Consider the following 6,567-nt stretch of genomic DNA (forward strand, 5'->3'; position numbering starts at 1 on the left):
GAGGTTGGCTCAGGATCGAACATTGTTTCGTTCTGTTGTGCAAAGGGTTGCTATGAGTCGGTCCCGACTCGATGGCACCTGACAACAACAACAACAACAATGTCACACCAGGATGCCAATAACAATAACAACCTTTTAAAGAGCATTTACTACATTCTAGGTACTGTTCCACTTTATACTTATTAACTTATCTAATCAACCAACAACCCTATGAAGCTGGTACTATTATAACCATTTTATAGATGAAGACACTGAAGCACAGAGGAGTTCAGTAACTTGCCCAATGTCACACAGCCAATAGTACTGAGCCCCCTCACAGATCAGTTGCATTTACTCCTCAGCATTTAAACTAAATTGTTTAAATAAAAAAAAAAAAAAAAAAAGTTCGGGCTTTAGATTTTTCATTAGGTTTCATTACCATCAAATTCCTTTTTAACTTTTTTCTGAAGCAGAAGAAATAGATCACACCAAAATAAACACAAATGCATTCAAAATGGAATCATACCTCCCCCATTTAATTGATGAATAAAGCAGCACTGAACTGCTTGCTAATAACAAGGTTGACAGTTCAAACCCACCAGCTGCTCCTTGGAAACTCTATACAGGGTCACTATGAATCAGAAATGATTCAAAGACACTTAACAACAACAGTGTGTGGGGTGAGCCCTTGTGTGGTGCTGTAGGATAAGCACTGGACTGGTAACTGCAAGGCTGACAGTTCAAACCCACTAACTACTCTCAGAAACATTCTACAGAGTTGTTTAGAGTTGGAGTCAAACTCAAAAGCACACAACAAAGCAACAGTGTGTAGAGTGGTAGACACAGTTAATGCATTCAGCTACTAACCAGCTGAAAGTTTGGTGGCTCAAATCCACCCAGAGGCACCTAGGAAGAAAGACCTGGTAATCTAGTTTCAAGAAGAAATTAGCGATTGAAAATTTTAAATGTGAAAATATCATGGTGTCATGGTCACTGTGGTCATGCACATAACCGCTCTGCCCATCCGTTCATGCATGTCTCCATGGCCATGTGCTCATTGCTCGGCCCCATCAAACTAAGCCTGAGGACAAGTCTGTCATCACAGACCTGAGCGCATTGTCTACTAGGGTAGAACCATGAAATAGAGTTTTCATCTACACCAGCAGAATTAAACAGCTTCCCCACAAGAAAACAAACAATCCAATTTCTTCCATCTGTAGAAAACAGTCAAAGATGGTTTTGACAGTCTGTGGTATCAGGCATGTGAAACTCATGTGGAGATGATGTCATCAATTTCCCTCATTACAGTGAAAAGTCCACTTCATTTCAGCTGCAAATTGAGTCATTTCCCTAGTCATGCCCTTGTTGTGACTCCATGTGAGGGTGGGAGAGCAGGGACGCACATTCCTGATCGCATCGACACTTTGACGATTGTATCACATTTTACAACAGAAAGTTACAAACGTCCATTTGGTGCCCATCACTTTCAAGCTGTTGGTTGCTAAATGTTTATCTAACACTTACTTCCCTGGGAGGCAGGGGATCTCTGACTATCTATCCATAAAAACGTATCTGTAAACAGGTTCATTATAAATTCATTTCCACTGGTCAAAGCAGAGTTAACGGTGTGCAGGAAGAAACGGCAAATTTCCCACTTTTCCACAGTTCTTTTTCTTTGTTCGGTTCTCTTTCTTTCAGGATTGGATCATTTCTACGGGCAAATAAGAGCATTTTGATTTGGAATAATATAATTGATTCCCAGTAAATAGAGCAATGCTGAGTCGGTTCAGCTGGGTTCTGCAGCATTCACAAATCACAAAAGCCAAGAGACTGGTTGGTCTTCAAAGAGTGCTGCTTTGCACCTCCGCTTCCACCTCGTTTCAGGGCCCTTCCTTCCTGGGGAATAGGGCCAATGATGGAGTCTCTGCAGGTCTATAAGACCTTCCAGAGCCTCATGTCGTATTCATGAGTTCTGACTCATTCCAGAGGTCAGCTTATACCCATGCTGATACCCATCCTGTGTCCCCAAACTCTGGGAGACAAATGCTCCAAGCAATCCCCTTGAAGGTCCCTCTAACACTGCCATTCCTTCCTGTATGAGAAGTACTCTCCTCACTGGCACCTCGATTCTCATCTAGGCTGAGGTCCATGGTGAGCTAATGTGGAAACCATAGGGGCTCTCTCCCTCTGCGTGTCCAAAGACATCATCTATACCCATTTACGTCGTGGGCACCACCATTTTGTGGTTGGCATTTGGAACCCCAGCTGCATATGATATTCATTTTTACCTCGTGTAGATCTATAATATCCAATCCAGCATATCCCATTAGATGGATTGTATATACAATACATTATATAATTACTTCATTGCTTCTTAATTTAATCAGCACTATCAAGTCAGAAGACTCCCCCTATCTATCTATCTATCTATATATATATATATATATATATATATATATATACACCACATGTGTCTCAAATTGTCATACTTTGGCTTGACTTCTAACCTTGACAGCTGGTGTCACATAACCCCCACCAGGAACCCATTCTAGAGAAAGGCAAAGCTCTAGTTGAATGTCCCCCTAGCTCCATATTAACTCATTTTCTTACTGATCTGGGGAGTCCTTCATTTCCTGACTTTGAGACATTGCCCTCTCCTGCCTCCTGCCTTCCTATCTAAGATGTCCTGTGGCTCACTCTCTTCCTTTCCAGCACTTCTAGGATGCCTCACCGCACACTCTGGTTCTGCCAGCCACAGAGTCTCTGAAAGCCAACCTCATGAGATAGATTCCCAATGCCTCTGCCAACCCTAGACTCACCCTTGAATAGGAAGCCTGGGTCTTGGATTGGGTTTGTACCTTTGCTAATAAGTAATATTGACATCTCACCTATCTTCTCCATTCCCTCCCCACTCTATAGTAAATATATGTTTGACTCTGCCCATAGTTTTGCAGTAGTATGATTTGAGAGGTGGATATTAACTCCAGAGATGAACGCCACCTGGTCCAACCAAGCCACTGTAACCCTACACTCTTGTCAGAGCTTAGGTTAGGAACCTACACCTAAGTCAGTCAAAGCATGGGTTCGTTCAGAAACAGACATGTGATTCAAGTCAAACCCATGCAATGAAGGAACTTTGTGTTTTGGGAGAACCACAGAGCATGAGCAGTTGCCCTTGAGACAACTCTGATTCAATGACAAACCTGTGTGTGTCAAGCAGAACTATGCTCCATTGGGTTTTCAAAGATTTTTGCAGAGATCACCAGGACTTTCTTCTGCACTGCCTCTTGGTAAACTAGAACCTCCAAACTTTCAGTGAGCAGTCAAGCTCTTAACGATTTACACCACCCAGGGTCTTCACGGAGAATGAAATGGATGGGAATTCACATCCTACTGACTGTGACTAGAAGCCTGACTCAGTGCCAGCTAAACCATGACCACCGAGAAAACGAACTAGCTTTCGCGTGAGGCTGATGTTGTGGGTGTCAGAGCAGACAGACAGAAAATATGGACCTTGATGACCGCGCTGAGCCACCAGAGCAACTAGTCCTGGAGCCCGCCATATCCTTGGACATCACTTACCATGACCCATCCAAATTCCTCATTAGTTAAACCAGTTTGAGTTGGATTTCTGTTCTGTGCAACTAAAACATACTGACTGAGTCACCCTCAGTTAGAATGAATCTTCAGTCTCAGACTGACAAACTTGTTGCTAGATGTTCACCTGAGTGTGTTTGTCTATTGTTGCTAGTTGCCATCCATGTAACTCACGGCAATGAAACAAAATGTTGCCCACTCCTATGCCACATGTGTGAGGTTTGTACAAGCACCTTGATACATGTTATATGCTAACTGAAAATTTTCAGATACAATTTCTAAGTTCGTTCTACAATGTATACCCAATAAATGCAAGCACTGTATAATTGCAAGTATACACACAAATATAGGCTACTTTGCAGAATCTTAGCTCTAAGGAAAATCGGTATTTGGGGAGAATTTATCTAAATTAGTTAAATGTACACTTCTGGATTGAATTGTGCCTTAAAAATATATATGTGGGCGCGCTGGCCATGGAGCTGGGCGGAGCTGCCCCGTCACTCCTGGGTCCGGTTCTCAGGCCTGAGACATGGCCCAGGGTCCCGGCCGGCCTCGTTCTGACACAGTAGCCATGCCCAAGAGAGGGAAACGACTGAAGTTTCGGGCTCACGACGCTTGCTCTGGTTGAGTGACCGTTGTGGATTATGTCAACTCGAATCCGGCCGTTGTGAAGTCTGGACCGATCAAGAAAGCCATCACCAATGCTGTCCAGCAGTAAGTAAAATCTCTCTGTGGCTGGAAGCGTCTCAGGTTCCGACAGAGGAAGCTTTTTCTGGAGCTAAGGAGCCCTGTGACATCATCAACAGCAGTGATGAGATGGATGCCCAGATGAAAGCATTTATGAGAGAACAGTCTCCAGAAAAAAGAAAAGCCAGAGGCACACAGACCTGGACAGAGCTAGAAGAGAAGAGTATCCCGTGGATATTTGGCTCTTGCCGGCCTCCTACATCCGTCCTGAGGACATTGGGAATTTTCCCCTGATTTGTAACAATGCACTGCAGCCTTTGGGACCAGGTTGTACCAAAGGCACGTGTTTACACGCTGGATGCATCTCTACCTTTGCGCCTGCTACCAGAGTCAATAGAGAAGCTGCCTGTCTCTGGGCACATGTGATCTGATCTCTGTACCATATGTATGAGCCATTTGTTACTCGAATCTCCAAGAATCCAACCATTCCAGAACGTACTCCCAGCACACTAAAGAATTCCAAATGCTTGCTTTTCTGGTGCAGAAAGGTTGTTGGGACTAGACAGGAACCAATGTGGGAATTCAACTTCAAGTTTAAAAACCAGCCCCCTTGGTTAAAGAGCAAGTGTATGGGAGGGAGGGTTGCAGCCGCCTATTCAATATGACGATGTTCACACCAACCCAGACCAGGACTGCTGCCTGCTGTAGGTCACCTGTCTCAATTCCATCTTCATTCCAGTTGTCATGGGAATGATATTTACCCTGTTTACTATCTGGGCACGGACATGCGGCACCATCAAGTGAGACTAGTATTCCAGGATTCTCCTATCCATGGTGCTCGGAAACTACACAATGAACAGAGCGTGCAAGTCAGCCTTGACCCAGTGCACAGCGTTCGGCACCTTCAGTGTCTGTTCTCCCTAAGAGCATAGTTGTTGCATCTTAGACCCAGGGGCTGCCCTGAGCTAGGCCTGTCCATTAGAAATCAGATTCTAGTTTGGCAGCTGATTGTGTGTCTAGTTAGTAATGCACAAGCTCTTCAAGTTTCCAGGGGCTTCTGTGTGGTGAGAAGAGGGGTTGAATCAAGAGAAAAACCAACTGATTTATAAATATATTTTCATGTACAGAATTACATTTGAAATGAGAAATTTGGGCCTATTTTCCATATTAAAACCCCATTTGGTGTTATTGAGTTTGTTGTTCCTCGGATGGCGGCTGTTTATGCTGGATGTGTGGCCAGAAACGGGTAAGGATCACGTGGAACCTCGGCAACCTAAGACAGAGCCATTGCCATGCTGCAATGAGTTTCGATGACGGGTAAGACTTAGGAATTCGCACTGACCACCTAAGACAGGCCGCGTCCCTTAAACAAACAATAAATAAGGGGGAATCTGATGCAGACAGTGCAGACCCGGTCAGGAGGTCAAGACCCTGTGGGCCCAAGCGTTGTTGACCGTCCAAACCATAGGCTCTGAGGATCAGACTTTAGCCACCTAGTAGACATAGCAAACTGTCCCTCATCTGATTATTCAGTAATGCTTGTTAGTAATCTCATACATGAGCCCTGGATATCCACAGACAAATGTAAAAACCTTCCCTAAAAGCCAGACTGTAAATTCCAAAAAGGCAAGCTCCCCCCCAACCCCCAAAAATCAGTGAAAATAGATGGTCTTGCTCTAGGAAAAAATTAAATTCTTGACTCTTCAACTAAGGAGTTTCCACATTCCCTTATGGACCAAAAGCCTAAAATTGTTGTTACTGTTGCTTCTAATTTAGCTGCTTATTAAATCCAAGTGATTCTCCCTATACCCTCCTCCAGGAATAAAGTAGGTGATATGGTTTTCAGAATCTTAAAATATATATACATATATGTGTTACAAATCCTAATCCCTAAACTGGTGCTAGTAATGCCAGTTGGGAATAGGGTTTCCTTTGTTGTGTTGATGAGCCCATATCAGTTGTGGGGTGTGCATAAGGGAGGCAGATTAGACATATAAGAAAGGAAGCAGAGATCACATGAAGGTTACCCAGGAACCCAGGAACCGAAATTGAAGAGGCCAGGACCTTACTCCAGGGTCTACAGAGTCTAAAAATGTCCCCTGGGGTTAATTCATGTCTCCATGAATTCAGATTTCTAACCTTCTAAAATGTGGACTGCCAGCCACAAGGTTGGTGGTTCAAACCTACCTTCTGCTCCTCAGAATCCTAAACAGGATCATTTTGAATAGACACTGACTTGATGTCATATAACAACAACAACAACAATACCTGTTATTATGAGCTTTTATTATTTCTAATATTCTC

The 6,567-nt window shown here is 43.7% G+C and overlaps 1 pseudogene; it reads left to right on the forward strand.

Moving 5' to 3' along the window:
* Nucleotides 1-4,105: 4,105 nt before the first annotated feature.
* Nucleotides 4,106-5,195, forward strand: LOC102811402 (annotated as a pseudogene).
* The last annotated feature ends 1,372 nt before the right edge of the window (nt 5,196-6,567 follow it).

Source organism: Chrysochloris asiatica, unplaced genomic scaffold, assembly GCF_000296735.1.
Source record: "Chrysochloris asiatica unplaced genomic scaffold, ChrAsi1.0 scaffold00117, whole genome shotgun sequence".
In the NCBI taxonomy this organism is placed as follows: Eukaryota; Metazoa; Chordata; class Mammalia; order Afrosoricida; family Chrysochloridae; genus Chrysochloris; species Chrysochloris asiatica.